This window comes from Lycium ferocissimum, chromosome 4, assembly GCF_029784015.1.
Source record: "Lycium ferocissimum isolate CSIRO_LF1 chromosome 4, AGI_CSIRO_Lferr_CH_V1, whole genome shotgun sequence".
NCBI classification, from domain to species: Eukaryota; Viridiplantae; Streptophyta; class Magnoliopsida; order Solanales; family Solanaceae; genus Lycium; species Lycium ferocissimum.
Window position 1 is genome coordinate 29,004,612 of NC_081345.1, and position 21,701 is coordinate 29,026,312.

The following is a 21,701-nucleotide window of genomic DNA, read 5'->3' on the forward strand; positions in this document are numbered from 1 at the left end:
TTGATTTTTATTTTTTAATTTTGGGAAATTATTTAGAAAGGAGGCTTGTCGCGAGGGGATTTTCTAGCCTTTTGAGCTAAAGCTTTCATTTTTATTGATTTTAATGTTACTAGCTACTGGATATATGTAATACGGTGATACTTGAAGAATTTATCTCGTTATGCTCCAAGCCAAAGCTCTCTTGTCGGATACCTAAGTATTTTATAAAGTGTGAAATATTATAATAATCATGTTTGATGATGACAATCATGTTTTTCTGCGGTATTTTGCTATGATATTCAATATTGTATTAAGGATTTAATGTATTTCTTGAGATCGAATGATCTTTTTTTGTTTTTGTTCGATGATGTCGAGGACATGATTTAAGGATGGTTGTGAAGAATTTATTGGTTGTGGTGGTGGTGGTTGTGTTGGGTCGGTTGTAGTGGTGGTGGGTATATTTGAGTGAAAAGAATTTAATTTGTGGGTTGGGCCGGTCGAGCATGGTTTTTTTAAGTTAAATCAGATAATTAATGGTGGAATTGGAGATTGTATCAACTGAGAGGTATATTTGTGTACTTTCTTAATGGAAGGGGTATATTTATCTACTTTGACTAACGAAAAGGGTATATATTTAACTATTAAACTAAAGTAGAGGGGTATATTTGACCCTTTTCCCGACTAAATTATTTCTCCACAAAATTAAGAAAGAAGCCTAGCAAGCATTCCTTCACAAAGCACAAAATAAGCAAATACATAAAAGATCTTCATTAAGCGAAGACAGAGAATTACCGATTGGAAAGCGGTGATTTGGTTGTTGAAGTACAAATCACAGTGGAAGTCTGAGATAGAGTTTATAGTTCTTCAGGCAAATCACAATGAACGATTTGGTTATATCTTGAAGGAAAAGTTAAGAGTATTAGTGCTGGATCCGTTAAGATCCTAGTATAAATAATGCGCTTGAATTGCTTTAAAGAGAGTGGGTTACTGCATCTCAGCCTCAAAAATATTGTTGCATTTCTTATTTTTCAAAGGTAGTTGTATTTTTTTATTTTTATTTTTACCAATAATTTTTAAGGATATTCATGGCTACAGTTTAAAAATCCCTAAATGTTAAGCTGGAAGATCTCAATAAAATCATTTCGGCTCGGCGATATTCATTTTCTTTACAGATTTATTTTTATATTTATGTCCTGCGTTTGCGGTAATACCATTATGCTTTTATTGCAAAACTATATTATCATATTTTATTGGATCATACGTACAGCCCTACCATTTCATTCGATTTCTGCAAAATATGTTTGTGAATCAAAAATATTGCAAACTAATTAAAAAGAAAGACAAGTTCAAGAGATAGTAGAATTAATTTTCTTACTATTTGTTTTTTCTTTTTCAATTTAATATTGTTTTTGTTTTTGTCATCGTTATTTATGTAGGGAAAATATAATTTAAGAAGCTATGTGGCATAAAAGAATTCAATGCATGCTTGGAATTTTTTACCGAAGTAAGCCATTATTTAAGGCAATTCACCAAAATAATACGTTTTTTAAAAAATTTACAGAACTAGAATAAACGTATTCCTGAGTAACGTATTAAGAATTATTTTATTCAAAAAATCCAACGGGCAAAAAAGCTAGGGGGTTAACAACGTTAAAAGATAATATGGTACCATGGGTAACGTATTATGGCTAATACGTAACCCGGCCCGGAGTTAGTAATTGTCCCTCGTTTAAAACGATGTTGCATACTTTTGTCTAGCCCATATGTATTAATCATGAAATTCCACAAATCATAGCTGAGAAACTTTCAAAGCTTTGTATTATTTGCGATTGTGCTGTCAAAAATCATTAGAAAAGCTTGGGACGAATTATTTTTTCTTTGATTGAGGTATTTTTTTTTCTTCACACATAGGAATAGAAACCTACATTCTATTGGTATTGAGTTCTAGCTGTTTTCTCTTCTTCTTTGTTTCTTTTTTGGATGATGGAGGAATACTTGGGGATAATTTAACTTGGTTCAACAACCATGTTTTCTACGACCTGTGTTTAGCTTTTGACTTTGAACCAAAACCCTAGGCAAATCAATATTCACAATTTTGACCCCATCTGATTAACGCATTCATAGGAATAGACACCTACGTTCAAATTTAGACATCCAATTGAACTGTTTCAAATCTAGATCTAATCTAGAATGCAAATTGACCAATATTTGGCACGTAGGAATAGATACCTACATTCTGCTACAGATGTGAAGTTGTTGGACTCTGTTTTCTTAACTAATTCCAACTTGTTTTGACTTCTTCCTCTGAAATTGAAGCGGGAACCTCTGAAGGCTCGATATAACAATGAGTTGGAAAAGTTATATCAATGAATCATTCTTAGTTCCCTGCCTAATTATGCTTCATTAGCAGATTTATGTGTCTATTGACAGTTAAACATTCCAAGATAAGCCCAAGTTTTCCTGTCGAAGTGCAACAATACGTCTCTTTTGCTGTTGTGCTAATGTTAAAGCAGTTGTGTGCATCTTTCCATACGGTTGTCCTTTTAAGGAATGATGTATAATAGATATTGTACTCCCGTTAAAGGAAAAAAAATGTTTTGGCTTCTTCCTGGTAAGTGTTATTCAGAAAATCTTTGTTCTTCCAGAAATTCATAGTACTAAAATATTTTAAATGACTTACTTTTTTTAAAAAAAAAGAAAAATGTCATCTTTAGGATTGTGTTGTTGAAGAGAATATTGATTGATTTGGGTAGTAAAGTTTGGCAAGTAGTAGGAAAAATCACATGGGGTTTGAGTCCCTGATGCATATAGGAATTGAGATGGGATCCATGATTGTTCAATTTTAGACATATATGTGTGTGTGTGTGTGTATATATATATATGTATATATATATGTAGTTTTAGGGCGCACACACACATATATATATATATATATATATATAATATATATATAACTTTTTGACTATTTAAAAGTATTTATTATAATTATATCATTTTATGAAATACTTGGGTTATGATTCCTTTAGCTTATGTTTCTGTAAAACATTGGTTTATTTTGTAAAAAAGTTACATAATTGAAGCTAGCTATGTGGGGTTATTGAAAATGGTAATGAAGATAAATTTAATATCATTATTGTCCTATTTGAGAGTTCTTTTTATTCAATTTGAGCTTCAAAATGATTCTAGTTATTGACCACTTATTTCAAATTGCATATGGGATGGATAAATGTATTTGAGTAGAATTTGCATTTACGTTGCAATTACAATTATCTTGTCTAGTTTATGGAGTATCTTGCATCTGTTTTATAGACAACTGCTTCATATGTTTGTATTGATAAGGTAGATTGTGAATACTTGCAGCTTTGATGACTGTCATTAGCTATTATTTGTTTATTATTCTGAAAGCATTCACCTGTGTATAGGTACTTTCTTTATGGCTAGTAATAATGTATACCAATTGGATCCCGGTCCACTTGATCCATTTGTATTAACTGAACAACTCACCCATAGGTCACGAGGTATATGGGATGGCAAAGACAATATGATTCTGAATACGAGGAGGTGTGATGGAAAGTTTTGGGACCTCATAAAGAAACATCCCATCAAGCCACGAGTTTTAGAAGTGATTAGACTATCTGGATTGTACGGTGTTTATAGATCTCAGTGGCCTGTTGTTGACCATAGTTTGATCACTTGCTTGGTGGAGAGATGGCATCCGAAACTCGTACGTTCCATTTTAGGACGGGTAGGCGACGATTCACCTTCCAGGATGTAGAGGTGTAGTATGGTTTACCCGTGAATAATAATCCAGTACTTAGGATTGAGCAGACAAGGGACAAAGCGCATTGGCAAAGTATTTGTGCAAGATTATTAGGTTTTATTCCAGTTCCTGGAGATAGGGGTGGGCATGGTATGGTATTTGAAACTTTGGTTCGATAATTTCGGTTTTCAGTATTTAAAAATACTATACCATTACCATACCAAAATTAATTTGGTATGGTTCGGTATGTTTAAGTTCGATTACCGTATTTTGCGGTACGGTAATTCGGTAACTATAGTTTGTTCGACAACGACTTATATATATATATATATACTTATAATAAAGAATTAACAACTTTTATTCAAGAAACGTCTAATTATATTATATAACACCTTACATGTAAAAATATTCAAAAAAAGTACAAGCAATGCCCTTCGTTAATCAATTACACAAAAAGGGCATTTCAATCAAGATATATATATATATATATATATATATATATATATACTTCGGTACACAAAAATACTTCGGTACACAAAAAGGGCATTTTAATTAATTATATCATATTAACATCTTACACATATGAAAATATTTAAAAGAAAGGCCAAACCCATCAACAGACACCTGTGGTCATCCACTTCTTTCACTTGAGCACCTAAACTTAGAGTTGTTCCAATTGAACACTCAACCTATTCAAAAATTGTCATATTAGACACAAAATGTTGACATGGCAAAAAAGGTGTTGCTCACTTTCCTCAAGCGCGTTAATGGATCTCAATAATAATTTTCTTTTTTTGGCAAAATTTTCATCATTTCTATTTCATTGAAATATAACTTAAATTAAATAAATAAAAAAGCCCCCAAAAAAAAAAGTTTGGAATACTGTAGTCTTCTTCTCCGACACTCTGGCTACTGCTCTTTTCTTTTTGGTTTGTTCTTCCCAATTGTTCCTTGCACTTCCTCCCTATTGTGTTGTGAACTACTATCTGCGTTTGTGCTTTAATCTATGTCATGTCTCTCATTGTCATTGTGATTTTCTCCATCTACTTGTCTTAATTTGAAGTTTCAAACATCAACCCTGTTCTACCAACCACCGTTGAAGTTTCATATTTAAAATTTAATATCCATTTCTTTTCAACCATTGTTTTCCTTATCTTTTTCAGATCTAGAGAACACCACCACCACCATGTTCTTCGGAGAAAATAGAGACCCACCACTGCCGCCACTCTCTTTCTCTCCCCCTGCCTCTCTTCTACCAAAACACATCTTATTCAATCTTAAAATTGTCAGATCTAAAAAGAAAGAAGAAAAGTTCATTTGAAAAAGGAATCAGATCTGGGTCTCACAACTTTTTTCCGGCGAAACTCCATTTTTTTCGGTGGGGAGGGGTTCCGGTGGATGGGCATGGGTTTTCTAGAAAATGGTTTTTCTATTTTCTTTTATTATTAGTTAAATAGGTTTAAATAAATTTTTTTCTTTTGATAATAATTTTTTAAATACTTTTGTGAGCCAAAATGCCATGTGTAATCAATTAATTGGCTACTTTACTACGTCATTGACGAGTGTATAACTCTCTTTAATTTTTGTTGATTGTCAAAAAGGTGTCTAATATGACAGTATTTGAATAGGTTGAGTGTTCAATTGGAATAACTCTAAGTTTAGGTGCTCAAGTGAAAGAAGTGAACAACTATAGGTGTTTGTCGATGAGTTTGGCCTAAAAGAAACTACAAGCAATTCCAACGTCTAAACAATTAGTTTGTACTAATACTAATTTATATATATATATATATATATATATATATATATATATATATATATATATATATATATTTTCTTCATCAATATCGAATACTGTACCAAATACCAAACTTTTCAAAAATGCATACCAAATACCGTACCAAATACCATAATACCGAAATCGCGGTATCAAAAATTTCGATTTCGGTATGGTAATCGGTATATACCGCACCGTGCCCATCCCTATCTGGAGACATCAAATATAGTTGCCTCAAGGTATCTGCGCTTAATACACATATGCAACGTTAGCTAAAGTTGCCTGACATGGAAACACAGGATATAGTCAATCAGATGGTTAGATGTTATATGTTTTGGTTGATTGCTGGTATGTTGATGGCAAATACATCTGGCAGTTACTTGAAGCTTATGTACTTGCCTATGCTCGAGGACGTTAATGCGACTAGGTCTTATAGTTGGGGTAGTGCAATCCTTGCATGCTTGTATCGATTTGAATATTTTCACTATTTGTCCCCATTTTCTCATGCAATAATTCAACCAATTCAGCATAGTTCATTGAAATAGACATGCTAACAATCATTTTGGCACCTTCAGTATACTTGAATCTGTTCATTTCAGCAATTATTTCACCACCCCAATATAAAGCAACCATCACATTATGTTCACAATTGGCCATCTTTACTCCTACACACGAAAATAAGACACTTATTATTATTATTATTATTATTATTATTATTATTATTATTATTATTATTATTATTATTATTATTATTATTATTAATATAACAGAAAAATAAATTAAAACTATAGTTTTATTTTAACATATTACGGCATATTTGACTTAATTAACTCATACCAATTGAATTTTTGAATGTTGTTCCAACAATAGGCTACACAAGTAGAAGCTTTGCTGAAAATTGTTGGAATGTGTTTGAATATTCGTTTCATACAATATATTATTTTATAATGATCCGTGGTTTTGTTCGAAAAGTATGAGGAAGAAGGACGTTAGCAGTCTGTCATTATTGTGTGTCACGTTTTACAATTAAAACGGCTTGTAGATAACGTTTTATAGTCAAAACGATTGAAGAATTCCCAATTTGCGAAGATTCTCGCAAGATTTGATTAGGTGCCTAGTTTGAAAAACGTTACGCATCGATTATGTTTATCTTTGGTATAGCTGCAGTTATGACTTTAAGATCAATCAATGTCAGATTTCGTATAAGGATTGTCTGTACCTGGATTCTCTAAAGTCGTTACTGCCAGTAACGTATTAGCCATAATACAACGTTACTGGCAGTAACGAATTATATTTTATCGCCGTTAACCCATAGTTTTTTTGTCCGTTGAATTTTTGAATAAAATAATAATTAATACATTACTCAGGAATACGTTTATGCTAGTTCTGTTAACTTTCAAAAAAACGTATTATTTTAGTGAATTGGCTTAAATAATAGCTTACTTCGGTCAAAAATTCCATCGTTGCTAACTTAATTAATACTTTCTCCTCGTCTCAATTTATGTCATTTTTTTAAAAATCTATCCAAAAAAAATAATAGTATCTATTTAATGAATTATAATGGAGGTGCTAGGAAGAAAAGAACAAGAAGAGCAGATCATAACCGCTCCACCATATTTATGAAACATAAATAATGAAAGGTCACCAGTCAATATATATATATATATATGTTACCAAGCAGCTTCCTATTAGTACAAATGGGCCAATGAGCTTTAACCATCTCCAAGATCCAACTGACAGATTGTTTACCGTTTATTTTCACTTCGAATATAATTTGTGTTAATCACAAGTGCACAACTAGCAGACGGTTACCTATCTTTTTCCTGTTTGATTTGCGCAATTTAGTTATAAACGCAAAATTTTAAAGACTCCTTTAATATTTTAACTTATTTGATGAAATTATTTAATTTAATCAAATTTGGAAAATATTTGAGATTATAACTTATGTATCCTAATTTCAGGAAGTTATTTAATTCTAAATAGGAAAATAATCTATACATAGTTAATGAACTTTTAAGACAAATACATAATTTAACTTTGCCCCATCGCCACTCCTCTCTTAATTAGGGATTAGGGGTTCCCTGGATATGGAATAAAAATCTTTTGGAATAATATATTTTGTAATAGGCGCGATGAAAATGCAAGAAAATTACTCGGATTAATTGAAAACAAATGCTTCAATATCGAACACACCCAAAAATCATATAGTGAAAAATGAGGTAGTTGAGAGACGATGACTTCTTTTTAAAAGTACCCACACTTTAAAAACAAAAACAAAAAAATTGACTAGAAATAAATAAGATTAGGGTGTGTGTGTAATTAATTAAAAAGTTTTAAAAAATTGAAAATTATTGAAAACATACAAAAGACCATGGATGCCTTTTCGATAGCTTTTGAAAAGTGCCTTTAAAAAAAAAAATTGACTTAAATAAATAAAATTAGGACATAAAAGTAATTAATGAATAAGTTTTTAAATTTTTTGGGAAATTATTGTCAAAAAAGTTGCACATTCACAAAAATTCCCTTTATATATAATACAATGTTAAAACACATCCTATTTTACAAATGGGCCAATGAGCTTTAACCATCTCCAAGATCCAACTGACAGATTGTTTACCGTTTACTTCTTCACGTCGACTGCTAATTGCATTAATCATTCCATGCATAACTAAGAGACGGTTGCTGGGTCTTTTTCCTGTTTGATTTGCATACAATTTACTAAAACGCGTATTTTAAAGACTCCTTGGTACGAGTGAAAATATTTTCCAATTGTTTTATATCAGGTTGGCTAAAATATTTTAGAGAATATTTTTTTAAGAGAACCAGTTCCTTAAAAATCAGGAAACGACTTTTCTTGTAGAAATAGGAAAATAAGTTTAAAAAATGACACCCATCTCATTATCTCCTTTGATTCAATTTTCTCCATTACTTAGCTTCCCACTACATTACTCTATATTATTTAAGAGATTATATATAAATGCTCTTGAAATAATATATTTTGTATACTTACCAAACACTAGAAAATAAACAAGAAAATTACTCACTTTTCAAGAAAACAATTTCCTTCAATACCAAACACACCCAAAAACATATAGTTAGAAGATAAGTTGAGAGACAATGACTTCTACTACTTGGTAAATATTTACCCACACCAGGTGTTAGACACCAAATCATATAAACTGACTAGAATGCACGTAAATTGATCATGGGGTGTGTGTGTGTATTCGAATATAACCAAATAATTGCGTTGCCCAGCAAGCTAGACTTGCCTATTGATATGAAAACATGAGACCATGGATGCCTTTTCCTGTACTGCCTTGCAATATCACTCCCTTCTTCACCAAAATTTGTTCCGGGAAATTTATCGACTTCTTATGTAAAACTTGTCCAGTTAATATTTTTTAGGAGTTCCTTGTCAAAAAAGTTGCACATTCACAAAAAATTGAATTTTTTTTACAACTGGTAAAACACATTATTTTGCACGAACGGTTCCTCAAAAATATCCCTAAAGACTTTCCCAATACATTGTTCTAACACCCAACCAAACGTTTAGCAACTGGACAACAGAAACTAACTTCGACTTTCTTTGAAAACTTCAACTTTGTCCTTTCTTTCTACATTAATTATGGTTTGGACTTATATTAGTCAAGGTCTTTATTGTCAAGATCTTTATTGATCGAAGTTTATAGAATTCCCTGATTCGAAGGCTATATGTCCAAAGCCACCCATTTGAGAGAGTTGCAGAGAATATCTTTGCATGGTGGTTACTTGCACAAGCACAACTTCTTGCCCAACTCTCAAACAAAATGTACCCAGATTTCTCAAGTGAGAAGTCCAAGATGCCACTTCCTTATTCTTTTGATTCAATTTGTCTCCATTATTAGCAACCACTACATAATACCAATAATAGGTGAAGATGAAACTGGTGTAGTAAGAGTGGATGTGGGCACAATTCTTGATCTGGAAACAGATGTAGCAAAAGTAATGCACACGTGTATCTTACTAGCACTTGAAGATTACCATGCCGCTGCTAGTCGCAGTGCCGTTAGGATAGTCCACCATTTGAGGGATTCCAAGAAAGATGATGTTGAAGCAGCATCCGCTGGTAAATTCAGTTGCATATATATTAGCTCATTGATTTACTTCTGTTAAACTAGAATATCTTACTCTCGTTTCTTCATGAGTCAGATATACTCTAGTAGCTAGTTATTCATGCCTTATTTGCACAAGATGTCCTCTTTTTTTCAAAATTTTCTTTTGTTTCCCTTTGGTTTTCCTATTGGGATACTTGCATAAATATACCCTCGGCCATATAGTTTACCAAACAAGGCCGAAGTATACACTACCTATACACTTCGAATAGGTATGCCTATGTATGTATAGGTGTGTATATTATAAATATAGGTATGTATAGTATATGTATATTTAGTATAAACGATACACTACCTGTACAATGTGTAAATATTTTGTAAACAAGATGGCCGAATGGTATTTGGTTGTAATTTTCCCTTTCCTATTTTGGAACGAATGTTCAGAAAATTTCTTATACTCTGATTGTGTGCAGCCATATCCTTGCTAAAGGATGTCCAAGTATAAGCTGTCTTTGGACGACAAATGTCTACACAAACTGATTTTCTGATTGACATAGGGAGAAGAGTAAGAGTCCCTATCATTTCTCTAGCAACAAGTCCTTCACTTACAGTCAAGGAGATCCCCTACTTCATCAGAGGAGCACTTCCTTCTTCCAGCCAGACTAAGGCCATTGCAGCAATTGTTAAGAACTTTGATTTGAGGAAGGTTGTAGTCATTTACGAGGATAGCCCCTATGGAACCGGGATAGTTCCGCATTTGACTGATGCCTTACTGGAAATCAGCACTTTAGTCTCCTATAGAAGTGTTATTTCTCCTTCAGACAATGATGATCAAATCCTCAGCGAGCTATACAAGTTGAATACAATACAGACCAGGGTCTTCATTGTGCACTTGCGACAATTACTTGCCAGACTCCTTTTCCTCGAGGCAAAAAAAGCCGGATGATGAGAGATGGATATGCATGGATCATCACGGATCTGCTAACGAGTCTTCTGGACTCGGTAGATCATTCAGCGATTGAGTCATCAATGCAAGGTGTTCTTGGGATAAAGCCTTATGTTCCACGAACCAATGAGCTTATCAATTTCACCAAGAGATGGAGAAGGAGATTTCGTCAAGAGTATCCGGACATGGACACAGTAGAACTCAGTGTTTTCGGGCTGTGGGCGTATGATGGAATCTAAGCATTAACAAAAGCAGTAGAAAAGGTGGGTAGCACTTCCATCCCAAAATTCAAAAAAGCAAACACTAGAAAGAACTTAACGGACTTGGACGCACTTGGAACCTCAGAGTTGGGATCTCTGCTCATTCACTCTATGCAAAACATAAACGCTAAAAAAAGGTCTAAGTGGTGATTTCTGCCTCGTTGGTGGCGAATTGCAGCCTTCCCCATATCAGATTGTGAATATAATTGGGAAAGTAGAGAGAACAATTGGATTCTGGACAGAGAAAGATGGAATTTCATGTAAACTGAAGATGATTGGTAAAACCAGGGGCGGAACTACAAGGGTGCAAGGGGTGTCAATCGAACCCCCTTCGTCGGAAAATTGCACTATATATATGGGGTCAATTTTTTTATTCATGTATAAATATTAATGTTGCATCCCCTTAACATAATGGAGAACTCAGCTCAGCAGCTGAGGCGCCTACTATTGAGCCCATGGTTGCGAGTTCGATTCTCTGTAACGACACTTTTTTAACCCAATGAAATAAGCGGGTAAAAAACTAGTACAATAATAAGCAACTAGGAGCCATAATTTGGCCCGGTGAATCTACTATTGTTCCGAGAGGCTAGGGAATACCCACAAGTGGGAAGAAGTTAAAGGTTGGAATTCCCGTCAAAGGAGGGTTGGACGAATTCATTAAAGTGGAAATAGATTCGAAACACAAGCAGTCGCTGCAACTGGTTTAAGTGCAGATGTCTTCAAAGAAATCATCCTATCTTTGCCGTATGCTCTCCCTTACGAATTTATTCCATTTCAAATACCAAATAGCCCCACTTCTCCGGACTATGATCATCTTGTTCACAAGGTCTCTTCTAAGGTAATACCAAATCCTTGTGTAAATTGACCTCTTTGACTAAATACCTTTCATGCTCCTTTTAGGACTTTCTTATTTACTTTCTGTTTTTTGTTTTGGCTGAGGAAGACCAACCATAAATACTGCAATAATCACTGCTTGCCTTGAACAGGAATATGATGCAGTTGTAGGTGATGTGACCATTTTAGCGTGCCGATCCGAGTATGTGGATTTCACATTACCTTTTATGGAGTGGGGTATTTCAGCAGTTGTGCCAGTAAAGGATGATTACAGGAAGAGATTTTCTTGAAACCTCTAAAAAGTGAGCTTTGGATAACAACAGGAGCATTCTTCGTCTTCATTGCTTTTGTGGTTTGGGTACTCGAACATCGTGTAAACAAAGAGTTTCGAGGACCAAAATGCAAGTAAGTTGGGATGATATTCTAGTTTCCTTCTCTACTCTCGTTTTTGCTCATAGTAAGTCTCTAACTCAAAAGCAAATATATACGAAAGCTTTAGGATTTCTTTTTGATAAGGAAAAATAGTTTTGCAATAGTTTTACATATTATTTTGCTAATTCTACTTTGACTGTCATTTTGACAGGAACAGTACAAAATGTATGAATGGGTTAGTAGATATCAGTTTTTGTGATTTGTTCTTGTTTGAGATATCCTACAGTTTTTGGTCGACAAGGTATTGTGGTGTTTTTGTCTTTCAAAATAAAACACTAGTTCTCTGCCATGGTTTTCTTCTTTGGTTTCGCCTGTTTCGACTTGCATTCTTTAAGAATTTGAGTTTGTTAGATTCGGTACATCAAAGCAGTATTGATTTTGTGGCCCTCAACCGTTAGTCTACTATTAAGAGAAAAAAGTAAGAAAACAACAAATGAGAAAGGACACAAAATCAAATGCGATCTAAAGAATAAAAGTGCAAGGCAATTTGTGAAAGCACGTTTAATTTATTTTTATATTTGTTTTTGTCATCACTATTTAGTAGGGGATATAATTTAACGAAGTTATGGCATGAAAGAATTCAACGCATCAAATGAGGTAGTTTTCTTACACAGATAGAACAAAAACTATAAAATAAAATTAGCACATAAGATACTAGCTAGGGGTGTACATGGACCGGGTTAGTTCGGGTTTTTTAAAGACCAAACCAAACCAATTGCATCGGATTTTTAAATCTATAAACCAAACCAAACCAACAAAAGTCGGGTTTTTCAAGATTCGGTTTTCTTGTTTTTTCGATTGCTCGGTTTTTTTTGATTTTTTAAGATAAAGTCTTCATACAAAACATATAACTTATACTTCAAATATTTCTTTAGTCCTAGTAAGATATAACGATCTAATTAAGATATTTATTAAGAAAATAACACAAAACGTGATGAGAGATGACATTGTACTAAAATATTCAACAAAAAATTAATGAAATTGCATAAAATAAAATTATCATAATCTAAAAGTACTAAGTCATGCTACAATAAATACAACTAATTTATAAAGCATGTAAAAAACGATCATAATCTAAAAGTACTAAGTCATGCTAAAAATAAGTTTTGCTACTAAGTATTAATTACATGACTAAATATTAAAGAAAAAAATAAAATTAAGTTATGCATTTTCACTTTCTAAACTAATATAAAACTAAAGAATAGATATCAAAATTATTGTCATTCCTTGTTAGATATGAATTTCTTTTGTTAGCATTAGTATTAATTTGATTTTTGTTGAGTTTTATTTGAGTTACTAATATCATTGAGCTATAAAACTTATTAAACCATTCAAAAGTCTAATTCCAAGCTTGAAATAATATGTTAAAAGACAAAAAATTATGAAAAAGTTCAAGAAACATTTATAAATTACATTATAAATAAATATTTCTATGTGTAAAATGTGTTTGAAATTTTAAAAATGTAATGTCGGATTGGTTTGATTCGGTTTGACTTTTTTTAGTTAAAACCAAACCAAACCAATAGTGTTTCGGTTTTTTTTTTTAAAACCAAACCAGTCAAACCAAACCACTAATGGGATTTTTTTCGGTTTTGCCGATTATCGGTTTTTACATGTCGGTTTGTCGGTTTGCTTTGTACACCCCTAATACTAGCTAACTTTTAGATTGCATAATTTTGTTCATAAAATATAAAAAGATGGGGTTATATGTGATCGTGGCAGATAACGACTATAGTTATGGATAACATAAATAATGAAATATTTTAGAATCACCGCTGCATGGAAGACAAGCAGTAATATGTTCATTTCAACATCATATACGTAATTTCCCAAGCAGCTTCCTCTTACATTAACAATTATATATAAATTGAACCAATGACATTGACACCTACATAATCATCACAAAGACCCAATCTCGTCCCAGTTAATTTCTTCTGACATCAAACTTGCAATATTCCATTCACATAAACAGACCCTATCTATTCTAGTAATATTGGTCAATCGGACTGGTGGGTGTGTTTGCTTGTTTGGTGTGCAAGCAAGTTATACTGACCAATTCTAAACTGAAACCGCGCAATTAAGATTAGTAGCAATAGCCTTTTATCTAAGCTAGTTCTGAACTTTCACCCTGCTAAATTTGTAAACTCCTCCTGCCTTGCCAAAATATGGGAACTCTATTCAGCATCCTCCAAAATGTGGCATCAAATGGAATAAAAAGTAACTAGGGATTAGAGGAATGAGTCTACCAAATCAATTTTATCACTGTTTTCATTTGGTCTGCTTTATATTTGGTCAAACAGAGGAATAAGCTTACTAAATTGTGGTGTAGCATGTCTGAAAAGTCCTCTCTCTCAATAACCAAACGACATATTTTCACCCATTTCTTCTTTGAAAACTTTGACTTTTCTTTCTGCAGTTATGGTGGTGGTCCTTATTATAAGTTCCAAAGATATTTACTGGTCAAAGTTTATGAAGTTCCCTGATACTGAAGCCATATATCTAAAAGTCGCACATTGAAGAAAGCTTTAAAGCACAATCACAACTCCTTCTCCAACTATCAGATTACTTCTAAAGTTCTTCAAATGCATAATCCAAGATGTCAATTCCTAATTCTTTTCATCCAACTTGTCTCCATCATTAGCTTTCCCCACTGCGCAAGGCAAGTAATAGGTGAAGATAATAACACTAGTGCTGTAAAGGCGGATGTGGGCATAATTCTAGATCTGGAAACAGATGTCGGAAAAGTAATGCACATATCCATCTTACTATCTCTTGCAGATTACCACGCCGCAAATCGCAGTGCCATTAGAATAGTCCCTCACTTGAGGGATTCCAAGGAAGATGATGTTGAAGCAGCATCTGCTGGTAAATTCAGCTCCATGATTCACTTCTGTTTAAAATAGCACATCTTTCTCTCTTTGCTTGATCATACTCTGGTATTTAGTCATTCATGCATGCTCTATTTGCACAAAAGATTGTCTTTTTCTCTTAGATATTACTTGTCCCTTTGGTTTTCCTATTTTGAAAGAGATGTTCAGACAATTTCTTAGTCTGATTGTGTATATGCAGCGATATACTTGCTAAAGGATGTTCAAGTACAAGCTATCTTTGGGCCACAAATGTCTACACAAACTGATTTTGTGATCGACTTAGGGAACAGAGTAAAAGTTCCTATCATTTCTCCAGCAACAAGTCCTTCACTTTCAGTAAAGGAAAATCCCTACTTCATCAGAGGAGCACTTCCTTCTTCCTGCCAGACTAAGGCCATTGCAGCAATTGTTAAAAACTTTGATTGGAGGAAGGTCATAGTCATCTACGAGGATAGCTCCTTTGGGACGGGGATAATTCCACATTTGACTGATGCATTACTGGAATTCAGCACTTTAGTCTCCTATAGAAGTGTTATTCCTCCTTCAGCCAATGACGATCAAATCCTCAGGGAGCTATACAAGTTGAATACAATGCAAACCAGGGTGTTCATCGTGCACTTGGAACCATCTCTTGCCTCGCGACTTTTCCTCAAGGCCAAAGAAGCTGGGATGATGAGCAGTGGATATGCATGGATAATCACAGATGTGCTAACTAGTCTTCTGGACCTGGTAGATCCTTCAGTAATTGAATCATCAATGCAAGGTGTTCTGGGTGTAAACCTTATGTTCCAAGATCAAATGAACTTAACAATTTCACCAAGAGATGGAGAAAGAGATTTCGTCAAGAGTATCCAGACACGGACCAAGTAGAACTCAATATATTCGGGCTATGGGCATATGATAGCATCACCTCATTAGCAGAAGCAGTAGAGAAAGTGGGCACTACTGCTATCCCAAAATCAAAGAAACCTGACACTAGAGAGAACTTAACAGACTTAGATGCACTTGGAACCTCAGAAGTGGGATCTCTTCTCATTGACTCTATGCAAAACACAGAGCTAAAAACAGGACTAAGTGGTGATTTCCGTGTGATTGATGGAGAACTGCAGCCATACCCATATCAGATTGTGAATATAATTGGGAAAGGAGAGAGAAGCATTGGATTCTGGACTGAAAAGGATGGCATTTCGTATAAACTGAAGATGAATAGTAAAACAGCTAAAAGTAATAATAAGCAACTAGGGCCCATCATTTGGCCTGGTGAATCTACTATTGTTCCGAGAGGCTGGGACATACCCACAAGTGGGAAGAGGTTAAGGGTTGGAGTTCCTGTCAAGGGGGGGCTGGAGCAATTCATTAAAGTGGAAAGAGATTCAAAAACACAAGCAGTAACTGCAACTGGTTTCTGTGCAGATGTCTTCAAAGAAGTCATCCAATCTCTGCCATATGCTGTCCCTTATGAATTTATTCCATTTCCAATTCCAGATAGCCTCAATCTTCCAGACTATGATGATCTTGTTTACAAGATCACTTCTAAGGTAGTATGTAATCCTTGTTTGAAAATTAACCTCTTTGGCTGAATACCATAGTTACATGCTCCTTTTCGGGACTTTATTATCTACTTTCTGCTTTTGTGACCAACCTTAAATACTGCAATAATCAATGTTTGCTTGAAACAGGAATATGATGCAGTTGTAGGTGATGTGACCATTTTAGCTAGCCGATCTGAGTATGTGGATTTCTCATTACCTTTTTCAGAATCGGGTATTTCTGCAGTTGTGCCAGTAAGGGATGATGATAGGAAGAATGCTTGGATTTTCTTGAAACCTCTAAAGAGTGAGCTTTGGATAACAACCGGAGCATTCTTTGTCTTTGTTGGTTTTGTGGTTTGGGTACTCGAACATCGTGTAAACAAAGAGTTTAGAGGACCCAAACACAAGCAAGTTGGGATGATATTCTGGTTTTCCTTCTCAACTCTCGTTTTTGCTCACAGTAAGTCTCTAACTCAATGCAAATTATATACGAAAGCTTTAGGATTTTTCCTTGTTTCTCAACAATATCATATATATGGCTGGTTGTTGCAGAAGAGAGGGTAACAAGTAACTTGACAAGATTTGTGCTGATTGTGTGGGTTTTTGTGGTTCTGGTGCTGACATCAAGTTATACAGCCAACTTAACATCTATGTTAACAGTGCAACAGCTCCAACCTACTATAACAGACCTCAATGATCTCACCAAGAATGGAGAATATGTTGGGTACCAAGAAGGTTCCTTTGTCAAAGACGTCTTGAAGCGCATGAAATTCGACAGCTCCAAGTTCAGAAGTTATAGCACATTGGAAGAGTATAATGATGCCCTCTCAAGAGGAAGTAAAAATGGAGGTGTTGGTGCAATTGTTGATGAACTACCTTATCTCAGACTCTTCCTCAACAAGTACTGCAGGAAGTATATTATGATCGGTCCGACATACAAGGCTGCCGGCTTTGGATTCGTAAGATGTCGCACTCCGCTGATGTTTCGAAAAGTGTTCACATTTATTTAGAATGGTTTGTGATTTATTCAATGATCTAATCGTTTATTTTCCCTACAGGCATTTCCAAAAGGATCTCCTTTGGTACCTGACGTCTCAAGAGCAGTCTTGAAAGTGGTGGAGGGAGAGTTTATGAATAACATAATACAGAAATGGTTTGGGAATGAGACAGATTGTCCAAAGCAAGATGGAATGGCTATAACATCTGATAGTCTCACGTTAGATAGTTTTAAGGGCCTTTTCCTCATAGCTGGTGTATCAGCAGGCTCCGCTCTTCTCTTATTCTTCCTCATCTTCCTTTATCAGAATAGAGAAATCATAGCCACTGATGATTCAATAGGGCAAAAGCTATCTGCCATAGCAAAAGTCTTTGATGAGGAGAAAGATAACTCTAATTCTAATTCAGAAAAGTTATCTGAAGGCAATGAAGGCCAAACGGCTACACTGTTCACAGCAAGTGAAGCTTCCCCTGAAAATATTACCTGACCTTCCTTTGCAAAGACCAGAATTCAGAATTTCTGACGGCCTAGGAGCATCCCCTGCTGCTGAAGGGTTCTCTACAACAGAACCTGGAACTCCAGTTCATGAAACCATTACAGGGACAGTTGAAGAGAGACTGAATAGGGCCCTACAAGAGATTGTACAGAGATGAGCTAACTTTAGGGTTAGTTAAACCAGATTACAATATAACTATGTCGCTCCCTGGAACTCCAGTTCATGAAACCATTACATGGACAATTGGAGAAAGGTGATACATATAGCTTGCTACTATAATTGTGACACACCTGAATAGGGCCCTACAAGAGATTGTACAGATATGAGCTGCTTTAGGGTTAGTTATAGCTTTTTTTTATAATGTTTTCGCTCTTGGCCATAATATTTGCATCAAGAGGCAGCTCCAGAATTTAGATTGATGGGTTTAACCTTTAAGTTCTCACGATTGAATTCAATGCACTACTGTACTATGGGTTCAGAATATAATACTTATTGAAATTTTACTAATTTCCACTTATATTTATGTTCCATGTTGAGATTGCTGGTTCAGAAGTTTAACCAAGTAAATAAAGAAGTATTTGCCTCTGTTTTCATCAAGGTTTTCAGGTGGGCAAATGAAAGATTTCAGAGGAACAGGAACAGAACATCATTTATCAATGCTCACGGACTAATAAAGAAGGTTTTCAGATGCCATAAGCAAACTCAGTTTACTATTTCCCTTTTCTTCTTTTGTCTTAAAAGAAAGAAAGAAAGAAAAAAATAACCTACTATCAGAAGACCATTTAATTAAGGCTTAAGTCATCAACAGACTCTCCAACTTGTCCATAACTTCCACTTAGACCCTCCAATAGAGACTTGTACCATCTGAACACTCAAAGACCACATTCACTGTGCCATTTAGACACAAAATAATAACCCATCCAAAAAATAAAAGGCGTGCAACTCACACGCGGATGACGTGGCAAAATGACGAACGGAACAATGACATGTGGCATGTGGGCCCAAAATAATTATACAAAATAAAACTAATATAAAACTTATCTAACTAATAAAAAAAATTATTTCAGAAAAAAAAAAAAAACTAGTAAAAATCTATTTTCTTGCACCCCACCCCATCCCACCCAACCCCACCCTTTCTTCTTCCCCAAGTGAACCCCGCCATTGTCGTCCCCCACCCCCCCATATTTCCCCCAATTTCTCTCCCTCCCCTTCCCTCTTTCCTCACCTCCACCTCCACAGCTTTTTGATAGTTGGCTTAGAAATCTTTGCAAGTTGTCAAGAGTTGGATTTTTGGCTGATGATCACTAGCTTATGCATCTCCAGTTGGTGGAACACTACGGCAATACCTGGCCACACCATAGTCGTGTGAGGAGATACTTGACATCGGAGGACTATCCTAGCCCTGAAGTTAAATCAAAGCCATGGTATGGATTGATAAATTCGATGTTGGATTATCATTGGAATCCAGACAAAAAGCACCTAACGTCATTCTCTTTTTTTTTTTTTTTTTTTCTTTTTCTTTAAACATCTTAATTCATTTCAAAAAAAACTTCATTAATCAGATTTAAAAACGTGATGATCTGGCCCGAAAATATTATCTCCGGCGAAGCTCAGAGATGGTCAGGTTGTCGTCTTAGCTTTCTCCCTCTTTTCTTTGTCTTTTTATTTTCTTTCAAAAAGTTTTATTTTTTCAGATCCAAAAAACATGAAAATAAGGCCGAAACTCTCACTCACCGGAAAATATTATCTCCGGCAACGTTCTGATGGTGGTCCGGTGACATACTAGTAGAAAGAAGAAGAAAGTGAAATAATCTTATTTGAAAAGAAAAGTAAATGAGAAAGAAGAATAAAGAAACAAAAATTTGAAAAAAAACAAAAGGAAAAATATGTTTCAACAATGTTTCACGCGCCCATTATCAAGTGAATACCACTTTTTGTGCCATCTCAGCATCAGGTGTTAAATTGGCACACACTTGTGAAGGTTGGAGTGTCTAACTGGAACAAGCCTTAATTGGGGTGTTCAAGTGGAATTTATGGACAAGTTTGAGGGTCTGTCGATGACTTCAACCTTTAATTAAATTTCAATATCTAAGCCGACAAAGACGAAACAAAATGTTAACAAGTAGTGAGATGATGAATAGAAGTGGAACACATTCATGGAACTGACTTGATAAGATTATTTTCACTTTGTGAAAAAAAGAAACAAGTTATGACACTTCACTAAATGAAATCACTATATTTGGGCCAAACAATATATCTACTCAATATCTTAAAAAGGTAACATTGTGTAAGTAAAGAAGTACAGGTGACCAGTTCCTCTTCCAAAATCAATAATAATCGAAGTTTAAGTCCTAATGCAACTCAGCTTGTGCTTAAAATACACACTAGACAGCAACAATTGGCATTGAAAACCGCAACTAAGAGCTCTCTAACTGAGTTTATGCCTAGCTTCCAGCAATTCAAGTCAACAAAACTGAACAAGCTTTATCCAATTGTGACATCTCACATTGAATTCTACAAATCCTCCTTTTAGATTCTTTTAGACAACCACAAATTATACATTCAAACTGCTCATTCGACTATGGCATATCTTATCATAAATCAAAAAACATTAGCATGTACTGTGACATATAATTTCTTCTAATTAGGTAAAAATTCTAAGCACTGTTAATCTCTAATATATCATTTTTTTTAGATGCTCTTAGACGTAAATAAATAGTACTAATGAAGTAATGATTATGATGTCAGCACAGGCGACTTTAAGTGCTAAAATTGGGGCACGTGAACACATGGTCTCTCCATAAAAACTAGGTATTTTATGCATATATTTTTTAAAATTAATATAATATTATCTGCTGGAACTCATGCTACAAGAAAGCTAAATGCAGCACTTGATTGAAAGTTGAGTTATTTACCTAGAGATCTAGGGATCAAGTCCCACTTAATACATTTTTCCATCTTTTTTTTTTTTTTTTTTTAAAGTTGTGAACTCATGTTTTAGAAATCCTAGATTCGTCTCTGGATGTCAGAAGTGTCACATTCAAACATTCCATGGAGGAATTTCATCGAACGACTCAAAGGCATGATAATCTTCAGAGGGAATACAAAAGAACTGCTCAGTAAACCCGTGAACGATCAATTGTTTCATCGAATAAAGACTCATAAGTAAAGAAACATTCCCAGAACTAAATTATCTTCTCAACAAAATTAAGAAGGGAGCCTGGCAAGCATTCCTTTAATAGCACAAAATAAGCAAATACATAAAAGATCTTCATTAAACGAAGACAGAGAATTACCGATTGGAAAGCGATGATTTGGTTGTTGAAGTCCAAATCACAGTGGAAGAATGAGAGAGAGTTTATATTTCTTCAGGCAAATCACAATGAACGATTTGGTTATATCTTGAAGGGACAAGTTAAGAGTATTAGTTCTGGATTAGTTGAGATCCTATTACAAACAATGCGCTTGAATTGCTTTAAAGAGAGTGGGATACTGGGCCATTTAATTTGCGGCGACTCTTTAGTTTTTTTATTTTAGGAGAGGTAAGTCAAGTTTTAATTATTAGGTTTTCTCCATTTTAAAATAGCTCATGTATATATTTTAAGAAATTGTTCGCTCTTAAAAAATTAAGAATATTTTTACCAATTTACTCCTAATTAATGTTTAGAAAAAAAAAAGTTATTTAATGATTCTTGATATTAAATAAGGATAAGTTTGGAAGAATAGAATT

The 21,701-nt window shown here is 34.4% G+C and overlaps 1 long non-coding RNA gene and 2 pseudogenes across 2 annotated transcripts; 2 read left to right on the top strand and 1 right to left on the bottom strand.

Moving 5' to 3' along the window:
- The first annotated feature begins 8,773 nt into the window (after positions 1 to 8,773).
- On the top strand, positions 8,774 to 12,674 carry LOC132052147 (glutamate receptor 2.2-like; annotated as a pseudogene).
- A 1,413-nt stretch (positions 12,675 to 14,087) lies between these two features.
- LOC132052149 (glutamate receptor 2.8-like) lies at positions 14,088 to 18,693 on the top strand (annotated as a pseudogene).
- LOC132052155 (uncharacterized) lies at positions 17,692 to 21,451 on the bottom strand. 2 transcript variants are annotated; one of them, XR_009413948.1, is made up of 3 exons: positions 21,268 to 21,451; positions 17,959 to 18,104; positions 17,692 to 17,828 (listed from the first exon to the last, which is right to left on the bottom strand). It is a non-coding gene; the product is annotated as an uncharacterized LOC132052155 (long non-coding RNA). The 2 variants fall into 2 exon arrangements; XR_009413947.1 differs by having other exon boundaries at positions 21,258 to 21,451.
- Positions 21,452 to 21,701: the final 250 nt, after the last annotated feature.